Source organism: Phoca vitulina, unplaced genomic scaffold (assembly GCF_004348235.1).
Source record: "Phoca vitulina isolate PV1807 unplaced genomic scaffold, GSC_HSeal_1.0 scaffold76, whole genome shotgun sequence".
In the NCBI taxonomy this organism is placed as follows: Eukaryota; Metazoa; Chordata; class Mammalia; order Carnivora; family Phocidae; genus Phoca; species Phoca vitulina.
In genome coordinates, this window is record NW_022589779.1 from 6,181,665 (window position 1) to 6,192,733 (window position 11,069).

An 11,069-nucleotide genomic window follows, 5' to 3' on the forward strand; every position below is an offset into this window, starting at 1 on the left:
TCACTGTGTAGCAGATAATCTGCTTCTCAGCAATAGCCCCCCAAATCCAAACAGATTTTGGATGGAAAAGCTCTCTTTGGATGATTTCTGGAAACCCCATCCTGTCTAATAATGAAACTCCCATGGATTTGCTCTCTGATTGACTGACCTGTAAACATTGGCTCCCAACACCTGTCATTCTGGTCTGGGTTGTACGTGCTATGGGTACTCCATTTGTTTATCGGCACCCGTGCTGGCTCTCCCAGTAACCAGCCAACTGGAGGGGGAGATGGAGCCAGAGATAAGCATTCTGGTTTAATATTTTCTGCATAGTACCTAGCAGAGCATCATAGACAAGAAGGCACACAATAAATGTTCTTTGATAAAGCCAAAAACTGCTGCTAGCCCAGTTTCCAGACCCAGGATAGGTTGGACTTGTTTCTTCTTTTCCTTGACAATACTGAATGTAGGCATTTATTTTAAAAAAATTCCTTAGCATTATTAAGTAGCCTAGAGGCAAAAAGAAGATACGATTGACACAAAGGATCTGAGAATATCGTGGTGAAAAGGGTATAGGCTTTGTAATTAGATATTTATTCGTCCATTCTTTCAACAAATATTTCTCAAAAAATGTACACATACTAGTGACCAAAATTGACAAAAATTCTGTCTTGGAACTTGCATTCTAGTAACTAAAATGTGTGGTGTCAGAGAGTGGTAAATGCTATGGAGAAAAATAAAGTGGAGAAGAGGTGAGGGACAGCCATGAGTGAGGGTGGGGCTCTAATACGAGGGGGAGGGAAATCCTCACTGAGAGGTGACATTTGAACAAATATGTGGAGGAGGTGAGGAAGGGAGGAGTGTGGATATGGGGGAAGAGCACTGAAGCAAAGTAACAATTAGGACAGAGTTCCTGAAGTGGGTCTGGCAAGCAGGCCAGTGTGGCTAGAGAGGAGACTGGAGTTTAAACATTGGCCTGCTTCAGAAGTCACCCTCCTTGAGCCTCAGTGTTCACCCCCCACCACCACCAAAAAAAAGTAGAGCTGAGAATGCCTGGACAGCTTGCAGGTCTGTTGGGAAGATCAGACGAGGTAGTAAATGTAGAGAACCCAGCACAGTGCCAGGTGTCCAGATAAGAGCTTTAATTAAAAATATGAAGGATGTTTCCCAGTACTCATGCAGCTTCTGTTTCTTCTTCCTGGAAAATGAAGGGAATAAAAGTACCTGGCTGGTTTGTCATGTGGAGTGAAGGGTAGTAAGATGTGCTACCCCAAAATATACTTTTTTGGCATAAGAATTATTTTGAGAAACAGCAGACAAAGGAGAAGCTCTGAAAACAGACTAGAAGTTACCCATTTGTAAGGGAACTTTACATTTATAAGGAAATCTCCATTTGTAAGGGCGGCTGCCTCTCTGCCCCAGGGGGAGAAGAATGACTAAATCACAAGGAACTCAACCCATCAATGGAGAAGGCACTTAAGAATGCATAGCAAAACTTATTCTTGTTTACCTTTCCTGCTCATCTCCCCATAACTGATTTACCCCATACCCTTCTCTCTTTTGTCTTTAGCTGAAAATAATATTTAAGCCCGAACTCTAAACTACCTCTGAGAGTTACTGAGTGTCTCCCATTCATATATGAGGTATACATGTTAATAAATTTCTGTTTGTATCTCTTTTGTTAATCTATTATTTGTTACAGAGTTCCCAGCAGAGAACTTAGAAGAGTAGAGGGAAAATTATTTTTCCTCCCCTACAGGAGTAAATGCAATAATACATAAAATGTTTAGCTCAGAGGTAGACACATGGTAGACCCATAACTAATGGCAGTTCTCATTATTTTCAGATGCTTCAATAAGGCATTCATTAGTATGGACATAGACAAAATTGGAGGAGCAACTTCATGCCACTAACCAACAGGACTAGGCAGAAAACAGGAGCTAGGTTCAGGGCCCAAGAGAACCAAGAAATGTAAGAGCCATGGATCTGAAAATCAGGGCAAAGTGATGATGAATTCCATCAAAGTTTTACTGAAGCCCAGGGCAGGCTTTGTGGGTAGTGTGATTTATTTGAAAGGGCTGGAGTGGGAGAGACAGCAAAGCAGGGGCAAAAACTAGGTGAACTTGAGGGTTCAATATAAGGCAGGAAATATACCTAATAGGCATCATAAAACTGAGTGAGTAGAATCAGCATAAACAGACTTGGCCACGAATGGGCATGACTTGAGATATCCACACATGTGGAAACCCATAACTGCTAGTTGGGAATACGATGGGGGAACATTTGGATGAGAATAAAAGTAGAGAGAAAGCAAAAATGATATAGATGTGGGAAGATACTAAAGTCAGTTCCATCAGAAGGAGGAACTAGAAGTAGTAGTCCTGAATGAGACAACAAATGCTGGCCAAGCTATCTAGACAATTTCTAGATCCCAGGTTCAATTAAGAACAATGCACCAAATAACTTTTTGAAAGTCTGAGTATTTTGGTGGTTAACTTAAGGGATTATGAAGGTGACTAGATCTAGTTTCATATGTGTTAGGTGAATTTGGATAAATTAACCTCTCTTAGCCCCGATTCTCTAATAAGTAAAATAAGGATGAAATAAAGTTCACTTGAGGACAATATATGAAAAGTCTTTTGAAGATGGTTAAACATTTTCCTAGGATTTTATCTTTCACTTAATATGGAAATAAAAAAAGAGTTGCTATTTTGGATTTAATTTTGACCAACAAGGAAGAACCTGTGAGCTGAATTGGGAACTTAAAAGAAAGGGGAGAAAGAAACAAAGATTATCTACTTTAGAGCGTGGATAGAGAGAACAACACTCAAGGCATAAGCCTTAGATCAGAATGTTCCATTCCATTCCTCTAAGACTTTTCCAAAGCACAACCTGAGAAGAATTTTGTTTTTCCTTTTTCAACCAGACTACCCAGACTGCTACACATTTCACACTTCTTTGAAATGTTCCCTTTCCCTTTGTCTTTCTGTTTAACATTTTTGTGTAAACATTAATTATTTTCTCCCCCTAAATGGTGGAAAAAGTTCTGAAGTCAGAGTCAGGAGCACTCAAGGCCTGTCTTTCATTTCACACCCACGTACATAACTGCTGCCTTTTTTCTCCATCCCTCCTTTTCTTCCCTTTTCCCTTCTCTCTCTCCCTTTCTCTTCCCCATCCAGGTTTGTTCCAAACTCAAATTCCAAATATATGGATTGAAAGTGTGAGGATGGTGAGAGCTCAAGCATAGTAAGTGGGGCCAGGGTCAGGGCAGGGTGCAAGAGCCGGTGGCAGCCTTTGCAATCTCTCTGTTACTTACCTACTCCCCTCTTGGAACAAATGCTGTATGTATTCCTGCCTTCACCCCGGACAACAGTATCCTGATTGTGTTCAGGGCTGCAGTGTGCCCAGACCTAGGTAATGAATCATGATCAGGTAAAACAAATCATTACAAACCTGCTCAGCTTCCCCAGCCTCCCTTGCTGCTAGAGGTGGGGTGGTAGATATCACTCATGAATTTTCTTTCCTGGACATAACTTCCCTGAAGTTAAGCATGGTTGTATGACTTGCTTTAGCTAATAAAATAGGAATGGAAATTTCACCTGTCACTTCTGGATGGAGGCATGTAAGAGCTGATGCACAATACACCACAGTCTCTCTCACTGCTGCCACCTTGGCCCTACCCCACTGTTCCACTTATCAATTGCTGCATAACAAATCACCCCAAAACTTAGTGACTTAAAGCAACCACTATCTCATGCTTCTGTGAATTGACTGGTATCAGCTAAGATGTTCTTCTGTTGGTCTTTTCTGGAGGTTTCTCATGTCGGTACAATCAGGTCATGGCCAGGGCTGCAGTATCCAATGGCTCACTCACATGTCTGGCATCTTGGAAAGGATGGCTGGAAGGATGAGCTTGGCTGGGTCTCTCTCCTTTTCCAGGTCATCCCAGAGCTTGTCAGTCTCCATCTGATCTTTTCATGTGGGTTCTCTATGAGATCTTTCTAGACCTAGTGAAGAGTAGGTGAATATGCCACCCCAAAATATGCCACTTCAGCATAAGGATTATTTGGAGCTAAAGGCAATTGAGAAGAGTAGATACAAGAAAAACTCTCTTTTTTCCCATTTGTCTAAAAACAGGACATAAATTTCTAAAGGTATCCCCCCTCCCCTCTCTACCAGGAAGGACAGAAGTTAATCACCAGAGACAAGTCTAGACCCTTATCAGTCCATAGACTACACCAGAGGAATCTATATAGCAAATCTTGCTAGAGCTAGATAGAGCTATCATTTTTCCCATATAATTTACCTTCCCCAGTCTGCTGCCCTACAAACAAAGTCTCTTTCCTTTGTCTCGTCATTTCTCTAAAATTTTATTGTTCCTCTGCTAAGATACTATATAAGCCAAAGTTCTAATCACCTCTTTGAGTGACTCATTGCTGAATGATTGTGTGTGTGTGTGTGTGTGTTACATTCTGTTTGCTTTTCTTGTGTTAATCTAACTTTTGTCAGACAAGGTGCTTCCAACTGGGGTAAGGTTCCTAGGAGGATTTTCCTTCTCTACAATAGCTATGTAGTGGCACAGAGTTTTGAAAATCATAAACTGCCAGGTTTTTAATGACTTAGGTTCAGGATCAGCACAGCATAGCTATCACCACATTCTCTTGGTTCAAGCAATGACAAGGCCAAACCAAATGCAAGATGGTGGGAAATAAATACCACTTCTCTATGTGGGAAGTAACCAAGAATTGGTGGCCATTTTTAATCTACCACATTAGCATTTACCATTAGTAAACTTGATCCCTGGGGCACCTGGGTGGCTCAGTTGGTTAAGCATCTGCCTTCAGTCAGATCATCATCCCAGGGTCCTGGGATCAAGTCCTGAGGTGGGCTCCTGGCTTGGTGAAAGCCTGGTTCTCCCTCTCCCCCTGCTCGTGCTCTCTCTCCCTCTCTCAAATAAATAAAATCTTTAAAAAAAAAGAAAGAAAAGAAAAGAAAAAAGAAAACACATAGAGCTGGAAGTGCTCAGATTTGGGAAGGAGCTAGGGAAGATACCTGTCCTAGTTGTAGCCTGTCAGCTCTCACCCCAAATTCCTGCTCCCAGATTCTTCTCAGTTACTTCTGGTCATTTTATTACCAAATCTCCATTTCTTTCTGGTTATTTCTTCCCTCAATAGGACCATAGCTGCACTTAAATTCTCCAAGGGAGTGCTATGACAAGCGTGACAATGGGAGCAGATGGAGAGGAAATCAGACCTCAGACACCCCTATTTCTACTGTCTGCAGCCCCACAGGGAGTGTCCTACTGGTAGCCATCCTTCTCCCTCAGGCCTGCTTTCCTGCCAAGTTTTTGAGGATTGCCCTAACTCTCTAGGTTTCCTTTTCCCATTTCCTCTCTTACACAAGTTCTACTTTTTATATCTATCCAGATAAGCCTAGACGTCATTTTGCATTAGAAAAACCTCCGTAGCCCCGTGAGAAGCACTTTGACTTTATCATGCTGAGCCTTATCTCAGCCTCTCCACTCCATAGGACTGGCCCTGGGCCTTGTCTCCCACACCTAAAACACCCCATCAATGTGTGAAATGGAAATAACAAGGATTTATCTTGTGCTTTTTCTTATTAATGACTTACACTTTTATCTTTTATAATTTTTATGCGTGGCCAGTTCTCTGTTCTGCCAGAGCTGACTGCTGGCTTTGGGGAGGATTAGGGCTGTAGCAGTAGGAATGCAAACAGGAGGGGAAATCGGTACCCAGCTTTGGACTTCCAGAGCAGTTGGGAGACTAAATAATTGTCTTAAAAGACTGTTTTTCAAGAGATGAGATGATTTTCTAAATTTCTTGAGCCATCATTAACATATCAAGAACAGAGTCTGCTGGGCTAAAATGGAAGCATTATTCCAGAGAGAAAGAGAACTCAGAGTAAGACTAGTCCCTGCTACAAAGGTATAGGGGGATTGGGAAGTGAAGGTGTGGACAGCCCACTACTTGCCCTGAGGGATTATGGGAAGAAGAAGGGAGACACAGGAGGTAGAACAGGTAGTAAGGCTGGGAGAGCCTTGTGTCATTCCTATCTTCTCCAAGGTTGATGTCCGGAAGGAGGGAGGTAATCAAATCAGTAAGAGGAGGGCAGACAGCATAGGGGCTTTTGTTTTTTCCTTGTTTATGGCATTATCACCATTACAATTAAGTTTTATGTTTCGTGACTTTCTTTTGCACTTGTCTGTAAGCTCTGCACAAGCTGTCTTGTTATTGCTTAGCAGTGCCATGCACAGGTTGATATCAAAAAAGAGAGGGAGATGTGCAAAGAGACATCTGAGGTAGAGCTCCTGACTCCTTAGGGTCTGAATGGCATGTGAGGAATCTAGAAGTTCTCAAATACCCTTTGGGGCTGCTGAAAATAGACGAGATTCAGGCTGAGAAACTGGCCACAAGTTATCACCATGTAGGATAAGGCCAAGAAGCTCTGTTGCTGGAAACTCAAGGTGGGATGGGGAACATCTGGGATTAGTAGCTGGACTTCCAGTGGATGCACAGCAACCAGTAAGTCGGGGGGAGCTAGGGCCGAGTCCCCAGGGTGACCCTAACCAAACTCAGAACAGACCGAGATGAGTTCCTCAGTCATGGACTTTAGCAGCTACCACTTGCAGGATACTCTGAAGGAGAGCAGACCCAGCCCGCCTTAGTGGGCACCAGCTGGCACCTACCTGAGGACAGGACCAGGTGGACTGCTGTAGAGACAGCAGAAGGACAGGCACCAGGCCAGCCTTGGCCCCATCTCCCTAGTGCCAGCGAGATGCAATCTTCCTCTTCACCCGGATGCCTCCTTGAGGAAGGGAAGGGAAAGGAGAAATCCAGCTCCCACGGGAAGTTTAACTTTCAATCAATAGAATGTTTTGTCAACACAATATTTTAAAGCAAGCGCACCATTCATTAGAGAAGTTCACGTGTTCTCCCCACCCCGCCCCCAGACTGGCTGCTACCCAGTGGGATGGGACTCACGAGGATTAGGTCTATTACAGAAAATACAAAGTATGCGGTCTTTGTACATTTCAGTTTTAGTTCGTGTCCGTTTGCAACTTCATTCTTTGTACATTCCTTAACAATGAGCAATGAATTCTGCAGTGCCCCAGGATACAGGAATAGCTGCATTAATTTTTAAAGCAAAAGTATTTCTTCCCATTTCATCAGAAACCATTATCCCTTCTAAACTCCCCCTTTCTCTCATGCTTTATTTAGAAAGATCCAGAACTGAGAAAACAGGACACTCAGATGACTAAGCAAATTTCTAGCACCTACCCTCTAAAGAACTTGACTCCTGGTCGTTCCAGGCACCTTTCCGTGTGGTTTGCTGCTTGTCTGAAGGAGGCTGTCTGAAGCCATCACCGAGCACGCCCAGGTGTGTCGGGAGCTGCATCCCAGCTGCCCCAATTCTGTAATCTTTTCTCAGTTCCCATCTGTCTCAGCCTCAGGGAACTGTCCTGCTGAATCACACACACAAAATTTTCCTCTTCTTAGTTCAACAGAAATAAAGTTGGAATTGTTCAAGAGATGTTTTCAGCAAGCAATTAAGAAATAATAACATCAAAGTATAAAAACCAAGGATTTTTTGGCATACAGATTTATTATAGTAAATGAAAAAAAAAAAAAGCCTCTGCAGGGAGAGCCTCAGATGCATAGCTTTTCCGGCCTTCAACCACAGCTTCGTTTTCCTCTTCTTCATCCTACCCCCCGACTCTTGTCCCAGATTCAGAAACACCTCCTGTGATTCTCTTCTTTCTTGGAGCATTGTTTTTCAATTTGGCAAAGTCTGGAGATACTTTTGGTTGTCACAACTTAAGGAAGGTGGTGCTTGTGGCATCTAGCAGGTAGAGGCCAGGGTTGCTGTTAAACAGCATACAGCACAGGAGAGCCCCCCCCCCAACAAAGAACCATCCTGCCGAGAGCGGCAACGGTGCTGAGGGTGAGAAACCCCGCTCTAAGGAGAGGCATGCAGAACCACCCCACTTCGAGAATCCTATCCAATGGACAAGTAACTGCTCTGGTCAAAGGACAGTTCTCTCTGGGGAAGAGAAACAATCACAATACTATATTAATTCATTAATCCATCTATTTGTGTATCAAATATTTTTTGGTATCGACCGAAATCGGCACTGTTAAGCACTAACAAGATGGACAGCTTCTGCTCTTGCAGAGCTATGGACAAGTGCAAAAGAAAGTCATTAAACATAAAATTATACAGATGTAATCGTGCTAATGCCACAAACAAAATATATGGGCTGATATAAGAACAGATTATGAAGGGGAAACTGGTCCCTCTAGAATCAGTAGACCTTAAAATTTTCTAAATATTAAAAATTTAGTGAAAATAAGTCTTAATGTTTTATTCCCTTGAAACTTCATCATGACTATTTTCAATGACATAGTCTTTTTGGTCTTATTAGTTTTCTAAAGGAGTATTGTGACTCTTCTTGTTTTCAAAATGTCCATATGACTCTCTTTTCTGATACAATGGCCTATTGAAGTCTGTTTGCTGCTGAGCACCAGCCCTACCTTTCCTGTGGATACCAAAGTGATTCCAGAAAAGGATGGGGTTGGAGGGAAATCTTGGGTTGCTTCAAGAGTTAAGACCAGAGGGACAGTCTCCAGTTTCTAGCTCGTGGTCAATTTCCTTCCCTTCATATAGATATTCAGTAAGCAACAAGACCCGTATTTCAAAACTTGAGTCTTTGATCTTTTCCCAGGGGTGTTGACTAGGGAAAGAAATATTTAAGCTGAGACCTGAGGATGAATTAGGTGAAGTTGGAGGAAGTGGAGGCAAGCATTCCAAGAATGTGAAAGTCTATTTGGTATGTGTTGGCATGTCAAAATAATTCTTAGACACAGAAAAAGTATTCATCATAGTCCCTTGCTTCCTTGTTCTTAAGAGCAAAATCCATTTCTTCAGAGAGAAGATCTTGATCTTGGACTTGTAGCCCTACCTAGGGGGAAGGGAATGGTGCAAAATTTGTTTTACTGTGACTCCCAGCCAGCTATCATGCAAATTTATGATGACAATGCATGCAAATTTGGCAAATGCATGCAAAAACAAAGCAGTGGGCATTCTCTATTGCAAATTCATGAGGTTATGCAGCAATGTTTCTGTAGATCTGACTGAGTGCCCTGCCAGGACTGACTTTTCTTTCCCTTTTGAAGTCAAAGATTCTGTGGAGAATCTGATGAAGGCTATTGATTTCTCCCCTGGAAAAGGCACCAATGCACATATACAAAAATGTCTGCATACAGTTCATGGGGTTTCCAATTCTGAAGCTCATGGATCTCAAATTAATACAGCTGCTTTCAGGCTGTAACAATGAATAAGGAAGAACATGCTGGTGGTGGGAGGTATTGTGTCCTGTTTTACACGTAATAAGTTTGAGATGCATGTGGCAGGATATTCAGGTGGAAAGCAGTTTAAAATGCTTCCTGGTTTTGTATGATTTTATAGGCATGTTGAAATTAAGAGGAAGTGGGTGGGTATGTATCAGTACAATGGGCCCCATCCCTAGAGTCCATGTTCTCCTGTGTCCATATTTAGAAATATTTTTTTTTTCTTAGAAAAATGTTCATTGTAGAAAATTTTCCTGGGTTTCTGCTTATTTAAATTGTCACCCACCCTTTATATTTTTTAAGTCCTTTCCATAATCACTCCCTACTGCAGAGCCTAATTAAAGAGAAGGCAGCCATGTGGATATGTGGGGAGTCAGTCGATGAAGAGGGGCTGAAATGTATCGTGGTTGAAAGAAATATTTGACAAACTGAGCCAACCTTCTGCTCCCATTCCCTTATCCTGTTCAAAATTCTTGCTAAACTGCTCTTGGAGGAAATGGAACCTGTGAGCTACACTGCTTTTCACTGTTGTGGGTATAAAGGTTGGGGGTTGTAGCTGGCTGAAAATGCCGCCCGAAAAGATATCCACATCCTAGTCCCTGGAACCTATGAACGTTACCTTCTATGGCCAAAAAAAGGATCTTTGCAAATGTGATTAAATGAAAGGTTTTGAGATGGGGAGTTATCCTGGGTTATCTGGGTGGGTCATAAAGGCCATCACCTGTCCCCTTATGGGGGGAGGCAGAGGGAGATTTGACAGAGAGAAAAGGGGGAGGCCATGTGACCACGGAGGCCGAGGCTGCAGTGATGGGACCACAAGTCAAGGAAGACCCCAGTGACCAGAGCTCACAGAGGCAAGGAACATCTTCTCCCCTAGAGCCTGCAGAGGGAGCACAGCCCTGGTGATGCCTGTGATATTTGTTTCAGAATTCTGCCCCCAGAACTGGGAGAGCATAAGTTTCTGTTGTTTTAAATAAGCAAGTTTGTGGTAATTCATTACAGCAACCGTAGAAAACTAACTAAGGGCTAATCTGGACAAAAGAAGAGAGGACGAACTGTCTGGATCAGAGCCTGACTATTTGTCTCAGATTTTTGAGGAAGGTTTCTGACTTCCTTTTCCTTTTCAACCCCAAATATTTCTTTCTGAATCCAAGTAAACCTTCCTCTCTCACCTGGACACTTGTACTTTAAAGCTCCACTGTTCTATACAGACTGATTTTGATTTTCTGGTATAAAATCCCATTATGTTTGTTTTGCCTCCTTTCCCCTCAGCTTATATTCCCCGCCTCCAAATAATCATTTATTGTTTTGGAAGTCTCTCTGTCTCCTTCTCCTCCCCTCCCAACTCCCCTCGTATTGGGCTTGATCTTAAAATAAAAGTTACTTACAATAAACAGCCTCTTGTTCTTTTCTTGTTATTTCCTCCACTCAGCAGTGCAGAGCTGTCGAGCTGCTTGCCCCCAAGTGTTTGAAGCCACCCACACACTTTGAAGCACAGTCTCCAGCCGCTGACGACTCAACACTGTCAAATGACAGCCACAACGCCTTCATCATTAGTATGTCAAACGCACAATGGAAATGGGGCTGTAGGATGTAAGGAGAAAAGGAAAATGTATTTCATGATGGAAATATTTTAAATCTGAGGAACAGGAGATAAATTGGGCCAGGTGATTATTTTAAAAGAACCAGCGGTTGAGAGTGAGAACTAAAGGCAAATCCCTA

General features: G+C 42.6%; 1 long non-coding RNA gene across 2 annotated transcripts; it reads right to left on the reverse strand.

The window, feature by feature from the left end:
* Positions 1-785: 785 nt before the first annotated feature.
* On the reverse strand, positions 786-10,849 carry LOC116625296. Of its 2 annotated transcripts, none has more exons than XR_004298052.1 (4): positions 10,736-10,849; positions 7,278-7,459; positions 6,686-6,804; positions 786-1,177 (listed from the first exon to the last, which is right to left on the reverse strand). It is a non-coding gene; the product is annotated as an uncharacterized LOC116625296 (long non-coding RNA). The 2 variants fall into 2 exon arrangements; XR_004298051.1 differs by having other exon boundaries at positions 7,278-7,462.
* Between the last annotated feature and the right edge of the window lie 220 nt (positions 10,850-11,069).